This window comes from Ursus arctos, chromosome X, assembly GCF_023065955.2.
Source record: "Ursus arctos isolate Adak ecotype North America chromosome X, UrsArc2.0, whole genome shotgun sequence".
NCBI classification, from domain to species: domain Eukaryota; kingdom Metazoa; phylum Chordata; class Mammalia; order Carnivora; family Ursidae; genus Ursus; species Ursus arctos.
This window is the reverse complement of record NC_079873.1, coordinates 111,800,609-111,814,912: the sequence shown is the minus strand read 5'-3', so window position 1 is coordinate 111,814,912 and position 14,304 is coordinate 111,800,609.

Here is a 14,304-nt window from a genome sequence, read left to right as displayed (position 1 = left end):
CTCTAGAAACATTAATTGGTAATGTTAGACCTCTGAACTGAAATGTCAAATAGAAAAAAGGCATTTTTAAAAAGTAACTACCATATATTTGGTGAAGGAAGGGACAGGTAATTTGTTTTCTGTGTTTCTGGGACTTCAGTAAGACAAAGGAGTAAAACTAGCCCATCCTTCCACACATGAAATAAAGAATTCCCTCAAATGACAGGTGATTTTTTTAAAACCGTGGTTGAATTCAGTGAAATGCCCATGTGTGCTTTTATGATGCCATATATACCACCTTTACCTTGAGTGATGATTATAATACCTTGTATAGGTTAAGTTTAGTTCCTGGCCTAAAAGCCAATTATCTGGAGAATGATGCTTTAATAATGTGCATATTAAGAAGGAAGCAAGACATCGAATCCCATAAATCATCCAAAATTACCAAAATATGACTTCTACTTTAAAGTGTTTAGTGGAGGATGGAAGATGGATATTTGAAAATGTCATAGTTCAGGTGAATATAGTTAAAGTCTAAGAATAGTAAGAGTGATACTGAAGCACTTGGGAAGTACAGGGAAAGAGCTGTAATATGAACAACTCAAGGAGTAATTTTAAGAACATCTTGGGTGTGCTACAAGCATTCTATTCTTATCTAACAAATGGGGAGGGAACCTAAAAATTAGCCACATTAACCTCTGCTGCAAGCAACCTTAATCGCTTTGATTTGTATCTCACTGTGATATTTCCTGGTTCTGGGTGATGTTTTTAAAGGCTTAACATTCTGGTATACCTACAGGAAGAGGATATTGTTTTTATTCATCTTATTTCTCACAAACGTGTAGCAATTACCAGTAAAGTGAATCAATTCATCACACTCTTACATTTAATTAATTAGACACTATAGAAAGACTACAGATTTATTTCCATTATTGAAAGAAAATCTAATTTTATCAGATATATTCCAATCATATTCTCTTTGGGGGTCTACTAATACCTAGTGAGATAGCAATTATCCTTAATGTTAATAGCTAAAACACTTCCAATAGCCACTCAAGGTAGCAATGCATCAACATATATGGTATGTAGAAAACTTCTTGCTAAAGATTATTATAGCTTCATTAATCACCCACTATGTAAATAAGGTTGATGAGAAAAAGCAAAGGGGGACTTATTTAGCCTAGGCAAACAGCTCTGTGAGAAGGCAGCAAGTATTAAATATCAGCTCTCAGGTGGAGGAAAGGATTCCAGTAGTAGAATCACATTCTCCTTCCATTGCATATGAAACAAAATGCAATGCTTTGAAAGATAGGATATTTAGGTGAGATGTAATTCAATTCCATTGGTATTTAGTAAGGCCTATGTAGGAGAGAGAGAAGGTAAACTACAAAGCACCTTGATGATAGGGTTAAGTGTGGAAGAAAACAAAACACCACGGACACAGTTAAATAACAAAAGAAGGGTGTGTGTGTGTGTGTGTGTGTGTGTGTGTGTGTATTTACTAAGGAGTTGTCAGAAAAAGGTAAGTTAACTGTGCACACAGATGAGTAGAATTTATACTCGTGAAGAGGAAGAAAATAAACAATCCAGGAAGAATGAACATAACTAAGAGAAAAGGTAGAGACGCAGGATTGATGCCAATCTAAATGGGGCTATTTCCTGGGGTGTGATGGAAAAGATGAGATTTGTAATAAAACTCCCTATAATTACTAAGGATCTTTACCATGTATGGAAAAGTAAGATTATATATATATGAATATGTTATCTTATTACTAGAATTATTATGCCTAGTTGGTAGATGAGGAAAAGACATTTCAGAGAAGATAAATTGTTTGGATAAGGCCTTATGGTTAGAAGTGGAAGACTAACACTGAAACTCATTCTTCTCTAATAGAATATGCCCTTATTATGGAAGCTTTCAAAGCTAGGGAAAGGAATTTGATCCTACAATCATGGAGGTCTTGTCACAAATATAAGATATTAGGTAGGAAAACGAAGATCTTACTGATAGTAACAGCATCTCCTCTCCTTGCCTGAAAATATTTAGGCATTAGCCAACTTTCTTAACTGACTTAACTTTTGGAAGTCAGATTATTGAAAACTACACCTTTGGGGAATTCAATTTGTTATCTTTTCTCTAAAGTGGTACTCTTTCTATTTAATTCAATCCAATCCAATCCGTAATACCTCCATCTTGTTGGTCATTCAGATACTCAGAGTCACTCTTATATTCCCTTTTCTTTGCCCAACTCTCATTGCCCACCACATCAGAATTCATACATTTCTATCTTCAGATCTGTAGCTTTTACAGTAGTCCAGGCTCTCACAAATCTGTGTTGGGAAGATTCTACTGGTTCCTAGTTCTTTTTTACTTCATCTATCTTTTCTTCAGCTGTTATATAGAGCGGGAACGAAAGCTTCCTTACACAATAATTAAATCCTCTAATTGCTGCTGTTTTATTAAATAATGATGATAATAATAGAAGCCTATAACTCAACACTAGTTTTATGTTTCCAACGAAGAAACAGTTTATTATGGTAGTTAATGGCATGGTTCTAGAGTCAAAATACCTGTAATATTAGTCTTGACACTATCATTTACTAGGTATATAATCTTGGGAAAGTTACTTAAGCCTTCTGAAACACATCTTCATCATTAATGAAATTAAAGTATTAATATTTTACATGCTGAACTGCTGAGTGGATTAACAAAGATAATGAAAGTAGAGCACCTACCCTAATGTTATTGTATTAAACTTTCAAAGGACACCCAGAATTTAATCTGATCCTCACAAAACTATAAAATAGGCTGCTTATAATCACCATATCTGCTTGACAGATGAAGAACACGAAAGGAAGAAATGCTTAGAGTCTTGGCAAAAGTCATTTTGAAAGCATTCAATAATGAGATAGGACTAAAAATCAGTCTTGTGTGTGAAAACCGTAAGATGTCTGAATGGAGAAGACAAGAAACTATGAAGAGCTGCACATGAAAAGGGTTTATCATTGTTTTGAGAGTGCCAGTTCTCACTGAACAATTAGTATATGCCAGGCACTGTTTTAAGTGATCTATAAGCATGTATCATTCAATCCCCTCAACGACTCTAGGTTTGGGACTATTAGTTTCCCCTCTTTAATGGATGAGAAAGTGAGGTTCAGAAACACTGAGTAATTTTGGCCAATGCCACCCAACTATTACTTGGCAGAAGGGAGACTTGACCCCAGGACTCTCTTAGCTACTAACCACTAACACATACCAAAGAAGGAAGTATTTTTTTTTTACACTGTGTTGCCACATGCTTGGAACATAAATCTCACATACAGAATTGTTTTTTCAAAGGGGCCTCTACTTGCTGAGACAAATAATCCAAGATAAGAATATACTAATAAACTGAATAAACTGTAGCTATAAACATTTATGAAGACGCCCCTGGAAGAAGTTGTCATTTAAGTGATGCTATTTCACTCAAAGGCAAAAACATCAAGGAGTCATCTGCTATTCTCTCCAAAATTCTGTTAACATGTGAACAAAGATCTCCTCAAATATACTGTTTTTCCTTATGCTACTGTTACAGTCTTAGAGACCCACACAAAGAGGTACAGTCTTCACAGTCCTGAAGTACCCTTCCTTATTAAGACAAAGAACCTTAATTAAAAAGCTACCCCCATTTAATTGTCCCTACACACTTGGAAAGGGACCATGGGATAATTCCTTACATATCTCTGCATGTATGACTTTATAAAAGTTGTTTTCTATACTAACTGTTCCTATATTCTTGGAAAAAACATTGAAAAATAAAGTATTATTGGGGCACCTAGGTGGCTTGGTCGGTTAAGCATCTGACTCTTGATTTTGGCTCAGGTCATGATCTCAGGGTTGTGAGAATGAGCCCTGCCTCAGGCTCCTTGGTGCTCAGCCGGGAGCCTGCTTGAGAGTCTCTCTCTCTGCCCTTCTCCCAACCTGCACTTGCTCTCTTCCCCTAAAATTGGTGGATAAATCTAAAAAGGGGGGGGGGGTATTATTTGCCACCAAAAGTCCCCAGTGACTTGGATAAATAAACCCATTTCAAGGGGTGTTTGTCTCCCCACAATGTCATTATGAAGAATTACAAGCAAGAAATAGGGGGCAATTTGTCCCCAAACTGTACCTATACACATGCTAGGACTTGAAATCCTAAATGAGGACTTACATGCCCTCAGACTCTTTGTGTACCTTGGTAAAACAACCACAAGTAAACCCCAGATTGCCCTCATGTTAGCTCAATCCTTGGAAAACCACTTGAGATCTAGAGCTGTGAGCCTCAATCAGACGGCCATAGTCTGCCACAAACAACACCAAGCAAGGCCATATTTCCACCCAGAAATTCCTTATTCAAATGGAAAAACACTCTAAATAAAGATATATGTATCCTATATCACTAAACCCTCACCCAATTAATCCCAAACAAGGGTTTCTCTGTTTACAATCAGTATCTACCTACACACAGATTTAAAAATAAGAAATATTTGTCCTCGAAACATCACCATATAAGTAAATGGCCAGGGAACCGTGTATGCGAAATATTTTATTTCCTAAATTGCCTGCAAGTATGGGGGAAGAGGCTTAGGAGTTATTGGTTTCTAGCTTGCCAGTGATGCTGGGTTAGCAAAGCCCCGATTCAGGTTTACTCATTTTTTTGTTTTAAGATTTTATTTACTCATTTGAGAGAGAGAGCGTGAGAGAGAGAGACAGCAAGCGAGCACAAAAGGGAGAGAGAGCACAAGTAGGGGGGAGGGGTAGAACGAGAAGCAGGCTCCCCACTAAGCAGGGAGCTCAAAGAGGGACTGGATCCCAGGACTCTGGGATCGTGACCTGAGCCGAAGGCAGATGCTCAACCAACTGAGCCACCCAGGGGCCCAGGTTTACTCATTCTTAAATTGTCCCTGAACATACAGAAAAATATTAACTGGTAAGGCTTTTCTTGAAAGGAGTAGGTGTTCAAACTATCCTTGTATACTCAGGGAATGAACACTAAGTAAAAGCTATTTGTCCCCCCAAAATCCTTGTGTTTAATGAACTGCTAAAGAGTTCATTTCTCACAAAATATGACAATAAGGTCCAAAATAAAACCCACAGATACATGTATCCAAACCAACCTTGTGTTGATGACAAACATCCACACATTTATCTTCCCTGTCAATATAAAGATTTGTTTTTTCTGCAGGCCAAAATGCTACTTTTCCCCCACAGTTGCAAGGCATCTATAGAGCCTTTTTCAATCCTTTGAAGTCAGATATTTGCTTTATGTTCAGTTAGCCAGCATATAGCACATCATTAGTTTTTGATGTAGTGTTCCATGATTCATTAGTTGCATATAACCCTCAGTGCTCATCACAACATGTGCCCTCCTCAATACCTATCACCCGGTTACCCCATCCCCCCACTCCCTCCCCTCTGAAACCCTGAGACTATGGACTCCAAGATATTTGCTCCTAAAGCCAGAGTAGAGGATCAAGATCCTCTCTCCAAATGTTTAAGATAAAATCTGCCTTCAGTAGATAATCATTAGTAAAACCTCTTCATTTGAAATCTGATCTGATTCTCTTGAGAAACAAGAGCCTACTTTTCTGGCTCCCCCAAAATAATGTTATGTAATCTACCCACATAATATGTCATGATGAAGAAGGCCATCTCCTTAAACCCAAATCAGAAGTCGTCCAGATTAATAGAACATCTGCTATCAACTAATTGAAACTGCCTCCCTCCAACAGTCCCACTGCAATGAGCAAAACAATACTTAACAGAAATACACATCATCGCTGCAAAATTTTGCCCAGGTGCAACTAGGTTGAAGGAAGGGCTACATCCAAAGCAAACACCTGCCAGAGAATAAGTGGAAGAAAATCCTAGCAAATGTCCACCAACACCTCCAAATTCTGATTGGCAAGTACTGGAGCCAACCGGAAGATGAGGAACAGCTGATGCAGGATAAATCTTAAACCTATAAGCATCTCCCACTATGTGTATGGATTGGCGTTGAGAGAAGCCAGCCACAAAGCTCACCTAGATCTTGGAATCTGTGTGAAGGTGCCATAACTAAAACTGGGGACACTGTCATGGTTGGCTTATAAATAGGACAATGTTGCAAGGATAGAAGGAAGTGAAAAAAAGCTGAAAGTGAATTAAACAGCAAGAAGACTCTGTCATCACCTCTCTTTCCCCACCCCAATATCTCATTTTAGTTCCCACAGAAGGGTAGAGAAGAATGTGCAGTATAATGAGGAGTCAGGATTGTGGAATATATTAGTTTTAAATTTCTGTGTAACAAATTACCACAAACTTAGAGGTGTAAAAGAACACGGATTTATCAACTCACAGTTTCCATGGGTCATGAGTCCAGAAATTGTTAGCTGGATTCTCCGCACCGGGTTTCATAAGTCTGAAATTGAGTGTTAGGTGTGTCCTCCTCTGGAGGCTTGACTGGGGAAAGATCTGCTTCCAAACTCCCTCAAGTTGTTGGCAGAATTTATTTTCAGCATGGCTGTACAACGGAGGTCCTGGTTTTTTGGTGGCTGTAAGATGGGAAGCGCCCTCAGTTCCTAGGACACTCTCAGGTCCTTCTCACATGGCCCTCTCCAGAGGCCCTCTCGCACGTCAAATCTCTCTCACCAGGAAGAGCCCAGAACCTTTTCAAGAGTCTTGTGATTAGATCAGGTTCACCTGGGCAATCTCCTTATTCTAGGTCGTGATTTAGGACTTAAATTACATCTGTAAATACCCTTACAGCAGCACCTGTCTGATTAAATAAGTGGGAGAAGATGTGTTTATAACAGGAGTGAGACTTTTGAAGGCCATCTCAGAATTCTTCCTACCACACTGAAGTGAAAACCATGCTGATGAGAAGAGTGGCTCCAAATAAGGCACCTCTCCTTTCTTTTTTCTTTTTGCTTGTTTAAATATAATCCAACAACACTAAAGAAAAGTTTTAAATACAGATTCCTTAAAAAAGGTAATGCATATTCACTGGAGAAATTTTAGAATAAAAAAGATAAAAATCACCTATAATCCCACTACCTAGAATTAATCCTTCTTAATATTTTGTAATATTACATTCCATTCTGTAATCTATATGTATGTAATAAAGATGGGATCACACTGTATATAGGGAAGACACTGCTCCTTTCATTAGTGGTTGGGCAGTCCTCATTTCATTTGAACTATGCATTCTGAACAGAAGCAATATCATCCCCAAAGGGGTGAAAACTGATTTGGATACAGGGGAGAAATCTTAGATATTACAATGGTTTGGGGACAACTAAAGCTCTACCTGACAAAATTTTATTCATTAGTATTTAATTTCTCTCATTAGGGAAAAATTAAATTAAATTAAAATTAATTCATTCATTGGATTAATGAATTAAACTGATTGATTTATATTGCATTTAAATTTAATTTATTTTTTTCCTTAGAGGGCCAATAATAAAAGAAAGGTTGAGTAACTCAGCTTTTAAGGATCCTCCTGGGCCTAAATCGTAGACAGCTCTCCACCCTGATTTCTGAAATTGTCACAGTTGCCTCTGTAGCTTTTCTTCTTCTACAATGGGAGAAAATTCACTTGCTGCTAACAGTATAAAGAGTAGGTGTCATACTAACTTTAACTTACTTAAATGTTGGTTAGCTTTCTCATTACCTAAAATTTTCAATTACAACCTCAGTAGCAGAGTCCAAGAACACGTATCATTATCTCCAGAAGCCAAAGGAATCTAATCTTTCAATAGTCTATAAAGCAAGAAGAAATATCACCTTAACCTTTAAATAATAAATCTGGCCAGAGATACTAAAATTGAGGTGCCCTCTACATATGTGTCAAGAGATTTAAAATTGGTCATATTTTTGACCTGGAAATTTAAATTCTAGGAATCTATTCTAAGGAAATTTTAGAGATAGGGATAAAAACTGATGTAGAAGTATCTTTATTTCAGTGTTATTTATAATAGTAAAATACACATCAACAGCTAAATAAATTACAGTATATCATAGGGCGATATATTAATCTAACATTTAAAATGATGTTTACAAAGATATATAAAGATGTGGGGAAACGCTTAGGATATAATGCTAAGAAAACAATGAGCATGTAAACATTAAGTCCTGTTTCATCTTAATGTTTTATATGTATATACATATAAATAAAGACAAAAATGCCAATAGCAATGGGATTATAGGTAATTTTATTTCTTTTGTATGTTTGTATTTTCCAAATTTTCTATAATGTAAATGTATTGCTTTTACAGTTATAAAAAGAAAACCTTAAAAAACAAAGGAGTCCTAAGTTGACAATGTAATTTCAGCATGCTCGTTGAATACAGAGACTCGTATTATCCAGTCAAACACCTTCTGCTCCTCATTGCTGTCATCCACCAACTCCTACTTGTTCGTGGAAACTGTATAGCTCCTGGATCACTGTCTTCCTCTTCACTCCAGCACTTGCCAGCGTTTCAATGACATTCAATATCCAAGATGATGACCCATGCAAGAGCTAGCACTCAGGTCTTTTACCTCCTTAGTTTCAACTACCTGTACTTCCAACCTACCGCAGACACCCACTCCAACAATCACATTCTGGGTATTGTTATCTCTGGCAACTGTACCGCTTTTGAAACTGCAGTCTCTAGCATTTTCCTTTCTAACCTCCTATACCTCCAGCACACTTACTGTAGTAGCCAAATCTGACAACGCTTTTACCTCACTGAAACCTCCACATTATTGACCCCCACACACTTTTGCTCATACTTCATTAATGGATAAAGCCAAAAATGACATACAAATGGCTAACAAGTACATGAAAAGGTGCTCAACATCACTAATCACTGGGGAAATGTAAATGAAAACCGCAATGACATATTGCCTCACACCTGTTATGATGGCTATTGTCAAAAAGACAAAAGTAAGTGTTAGCAAGGGTGTGGAAAAAAAGGAATCCTTATAAACTGTTGGTAGGAATTTAAATTGGTAAAGCCATTATGAAAAATTGTATGGATATACCTCAAAAAATTAAGACTAGAACCACTATATGATCCAGCAACTCCACTTCTGAGTATATAGTCAAAGGAAATGAAATCAGTATCTCCAAGAGATATTTACACTCCCATGTTCATTGCAACATTATTCACAATAGCCAAGACATGGAATTAACCTAACTGTCCACTGACAGGTGAGAAATAAAGAAAATATTGTATTTTCCATTCCATATATTCCAAAATATTACACATATATACACAATGGAATATATAATATTTTGGAATATATGGAATACACACACACACACACACACACACACACACACTGGAATAGAATTCAGCCTTAAAAAAAGAGAGAAATCCTGCCATTTTGGACAACGTGAATGAACCTGAAGGGCATTATGCTAAGAGTAATAGGCCAGACACAGACAAATACTGCATGATCTCACTTATCTGTGGAATCTAAAAAAAGTTTAATTCATAGAAGCAGAGAGTAAAATGATGGTTTCCAGGAGGAAAAGGAAGGTAAGGGAAGTGGAGAGATGTTGGCCAAAGAATACTAAGTTTCAGATATGCAAGATGAGTAAGTTCTGGAAACCTGATGTACAGCATGGTAAGTATAGTTAAGAACACTATGTTGTATACTTGAAATTTGCTAAGAGAGTAGATCTTAAATGATCTTGCAACCACCACAAAAATAACTATTTGAGGTGATGAATATGTTAATTGGCTTGATTGTGATAATCATTTTATAATATTTATGTATATCAAAACATCCCATACACTGTAACTATATAAAATTGTTCTCTGTCAATTGTATCTGAATAAAGCTGGACAAAAAAAAAGATCATTGGGGTCTTTGATAATTTTTAAGAGTACAAAGCAAAGAGCTTGAGAACTATTGATTTAGACTAATAAACACAGGAGCATTTGTCAAAAATAAATCAAAGCTGGAGCCCTGTTTGTTAGGAGGAAGGGGAAGAATGACTGTTGAATAAGCAAGCAATAGTGCCTGCATCTCCTAGGCCTTTGCAGAAGCCTCCAATAACCATTCTCTCCATGTCCACTCTTTTAATCTCCATTCCTACCCCTATGCTATGTGGAGACATTGCAACTGGAAATGCATACTTAAAACATAGCTTAGCTTGTATATCTTTTTTTTTTTTAAAGATTTTATTTATTTGAGAGAGAGAGCAGGAGAGGGAGGAGGGTCAGAGGGAGAAGCAGACTCCCCGCTGAGCAGGGAGCCCAATGTAGGACTCAATCCTGGGACTCCAGGATCATGACCTGAGCCGAAGGCAGTCACTTAACCAACTGAGCCATCCAGGCACCCTGTACTTCTAAGAACTGTTCAATGGATATCCATTACATCTACAATCCAGTTCAAACCCATTTTATTTTATTTTATTTTATTTTATTTTATTTTATTTCAATTTATTTTATTTTATAAGATTTTATCCATTATTCATGAGAGACAGAGAGAAAGAGAGAGAGAGGCAGAGGCAGAGGGAGAAGAGCCTGATGTGGAACTCGATCCCAGGACCCGACCTGAGCTGAAGGCAGATGCTAAACCAAGTGAGCCACCCACGAGCCCTCAAACCCTTTTTAGCAGCCCACGAAACCCTGTATAATCTGACCATTGCCTGTGAAGCCATACTGTGTTCTGGTTTAGAGCATGTGCTCCAACATCAATTACATAGTTTCGAGTCCCAATGCCACTCTTTACCAGCCGTGTAACTTTCTTTTTTTTTTTTTAAATGATTTTTTATTATATTATGTTAGTCACCATATAGTACATCCCCAGTTTCCGATGTAAGGCTCGATGATTCATTAGTTGTGTATAACACCCAGTGCACCATGCAATACGTGCCCAGCTGTGTAACCTTCTGCAAGTTACTCAAACTCTTCATGTATTCTTTTCCTCATCAGTAAAATGGGGCTGATAATAATAAAACCAAATTCACAGGCTTGCTATGAATATTGATGGAGATAATCCATATAAAGTTCTTAGAAGAGGTCCTGGCCCAAGGATGCTCTTAGACAATGTTAACTGCTGCCTATTTCTCCAACCTCATCTTATGCCACTCTCCCCTTTACTTGCTAGTCTCTAACCTCACTTAAGCATTCCAAGTTCTTTCCTGTTTCAGGAACTCTTCACCTGCTTCCCCCACACCCGCACCCCCCCAACTATAATATCTTTCCCACTGCTCTACACATAGGTAGCTTCTTCTGCTTTGGAGTGAGGCTTACATGTCAGTCCTTAGGGAGGGTTTCACAGACCATGATTTCTAAATAAGACTTTTTCTCATCCCCACCCCACCTCTGACTGCTACTCTATGTCACAACAACCTGTTTCTCAGTGGCACCCATCGCGATTTTAAATATTTATTGTTCACTCATTTTCTGTCTCTACCATTGAACTGTAAGCTCCATGATAGGAAGGAATGCACCTGTGTTCAGCTTGTGTCCTCGTGACTTGATGAAAGCACTAAATAAACATTTCTTGAATGAATACATGAATGAATACATGGCCACAAGATACAGTTTGCAGCCATGATTACCTGAACTTGCCGGTTCCAAGGGTCCAATAAATTGAGGGGAAATCTAACCAACATACAACCAACAAAAATTACATACAAAGTCTAAATGCCAGTTAGTGCCCATGATGATATGAATTAATGAAAATAAAAGTATTAACTATGTCTGTTTTCTCTTTTACAGTAAAATCATGTCATCTCCATATGTGTACCTAAAAGTATTGATCCTTTTCGCCCCTTGTTTGAATGGCAAGATATACCACATTCAAATGTCTTGAAAATCAAAAATCGAAAAATCCTAGGGGCACCTGGGTGGTTCAGTCAGTTAAGCATCTGACTCTCGATTTCAGTTAAGATCATGATCTCAGGGTCATGAGACTGAGCCCCACGTTGGGCTCCACGCTGGGCGTGGATCCAGCTTAAGATTCTCTCTCTCTCCCGGGATGCCTGGGTGGCTCAGTTGGTTAAGCCTCTGCCTTTGGCTCAGGTCATGATCCCAAGGTCCTGGGATTGAGTCCTGCATCAGGCTCCCTGCTAGGCAAGAAGTCTGCTTCTCCCTCTGCCTGCCGCTCCCCGTGCTTGTGTTCTCTCTTGCTCTCTCACTTTTTTTTTCTCTCTCTCTCTGACAAATAAATAAAATCTTTTTTTTAAGAAAAGATTCTCTCCCTCTGCCCCCCCCCCCACTCTAAACAAACAAACAAACAAAATTCTAGAATCTTAGATATGGATGGAACTCTTAAGCTCATCATCCAGCCCAATACCTTCACTTTGCAGGAAAGAGAATATTAAGTCCTAAAGAGGTAAAGTAACCTGTGCAAAATACTACAAATGGAATTGGAACCCAGTCCTCCTGAACCCTAACCCAGTTTCAGAAAATTTCTCATCACGATCCCTGGGTAAATGCAAAGTTTCCCTTTTATAATGCTCATTAAAAACCATTATCAAGGACACACATTTATGTTGAACCAAAGTATTTTGGAATAGATGCTGAAACAGAAACACAATTCATGGATTTGATCATTGATCAGCCCTGCTGTGGAAGTTGAGCTTTTGCATACATACCTAAAATATCATAATTCCAGATTGAGGGAAAGCTAAGGATTAGCCTGGTGGTATGAAATATGAGCATTGGTTAGAGGTAAAGCTTCATGGAGTAAATGGGTTTTAAGTTGTGAGTTCTTTTCAAAGGCAAATGATCTGGCAATAACTTAAGTTGAAGTCTTTTAGGAATAAAATGCAACATTAGCTTTGTATTAGAATTTGTGCACCAAATCAATAGATATTTTGTAGATAAATAGTCTTCAGGATAACTGCATGAATCTTAGAAGAAGGGGGAACAAAGCTGTGCCTTCTTTCTCAGTATGTCAGCTTCTCAATACTTAAAGGCTACACCAGCATTGATTGTTGAAAACTACAAAAGATTAACATCCTGTGAACCTGTGAGCTAATCTGTTAGTGAAAGATGCTTCCTTCTATGTAAATTGACTTCATATATTTCAGTCTGGCGTCAGTTCTTAGTTCTGTATGTGTCTACAGATTTTCACTCCTTTACCTTTGAGAGTCATTATAATGAAGAAAGCACATGAATAAAGATTACATTAAAAACACTGGAACTTACAATTTCAAGAACTATAGCATTACTAGTATTGTGAATGCTAATGCTTTTAGTTCTTGCCTATGTTGTTATTCTTCGATTCTACTCTTTTATTTTATGTCATATTTTTGTCCTTTGTGGAAAAGGCTACAATTGTTAAATCACAATTCCATACTGTGGGTGGGCAACCTTGACTTTGAAAGTCTCAGTTTTTTCATCTGAAAGATATGCTAATGATAATATAGCTTACATTTAAGAGGGCTTTTAAAAAGATGTGATGAGGGGCACCTGGGTGGCACAGCGGTTAGGCGTCTGCCTTCGGCTCAGGGCGTGATTCCGGCGTTATGGGATCGAGCCCCACATCAGGCTCCTCCACTATGAGCCTGCTTCTTCCTCTCCCATTCCCCCTGCTTGTGTTCCCTCTCTCGCTGGCTGTCTCTATCCTGTCGAATAAATAAATAAAATCTTTAAAAAAAAAAAAAAAGATGTGATGAGATGATAGACATAAGGCATTGAACACAATGCCCAGCATGTAGAAAGCATCCAAAAACGTTAATGGTTACCACTGCTCGTAGCAGTTGGGGTGGTGGTGGTGGTCACAGTAATAGACCAGTGTCCACTGTTTAGTCACTGTGCATTTCTCGGTGCGGGCTGAGCACAGCTCTGTGTATTCAGGTACGGAAAGGTAGGCAAGGAAAACATGCTTGGGCTCTGTTCATTGAGCAGGTATGCAGAAGGCAGAAGATAATCAGATTTTGACTGTTCCAAGATAGGTTGCAGCCAAATCTTCTTTTTCTTTATAATGAATCATTAGAACCAAATTCATTAAAAAGTTAATGTGGTAAGAGGATACCAGCTTCTCCTACTAATTCATTTTCACTTCATCTTTCATCTGGAAAGCTGAAGCTAAAATTATATTGTGGGTTTAGTGTCTGGGCAAAGCTAATGTTGAGTGAGCACAATGTCTGGTCCTCTGCCAGATTTCCAGGGTAGGTATCAAATGAGGAGAAAAGCACCTCCCTTCCGTGACCAACGAAAAATTATTTTTAAAAGGATGAAGGTGAGAAATTCTCAAAGCTACTGCTGTGTCTCAAGTTTTTGATGCTGAGAGCCTTGAATTAATACAGTAAGACACAGGATATGAACAGCTTTATCAAGCACATCCTACTGAGCTACATGTCTACATAGTACTAA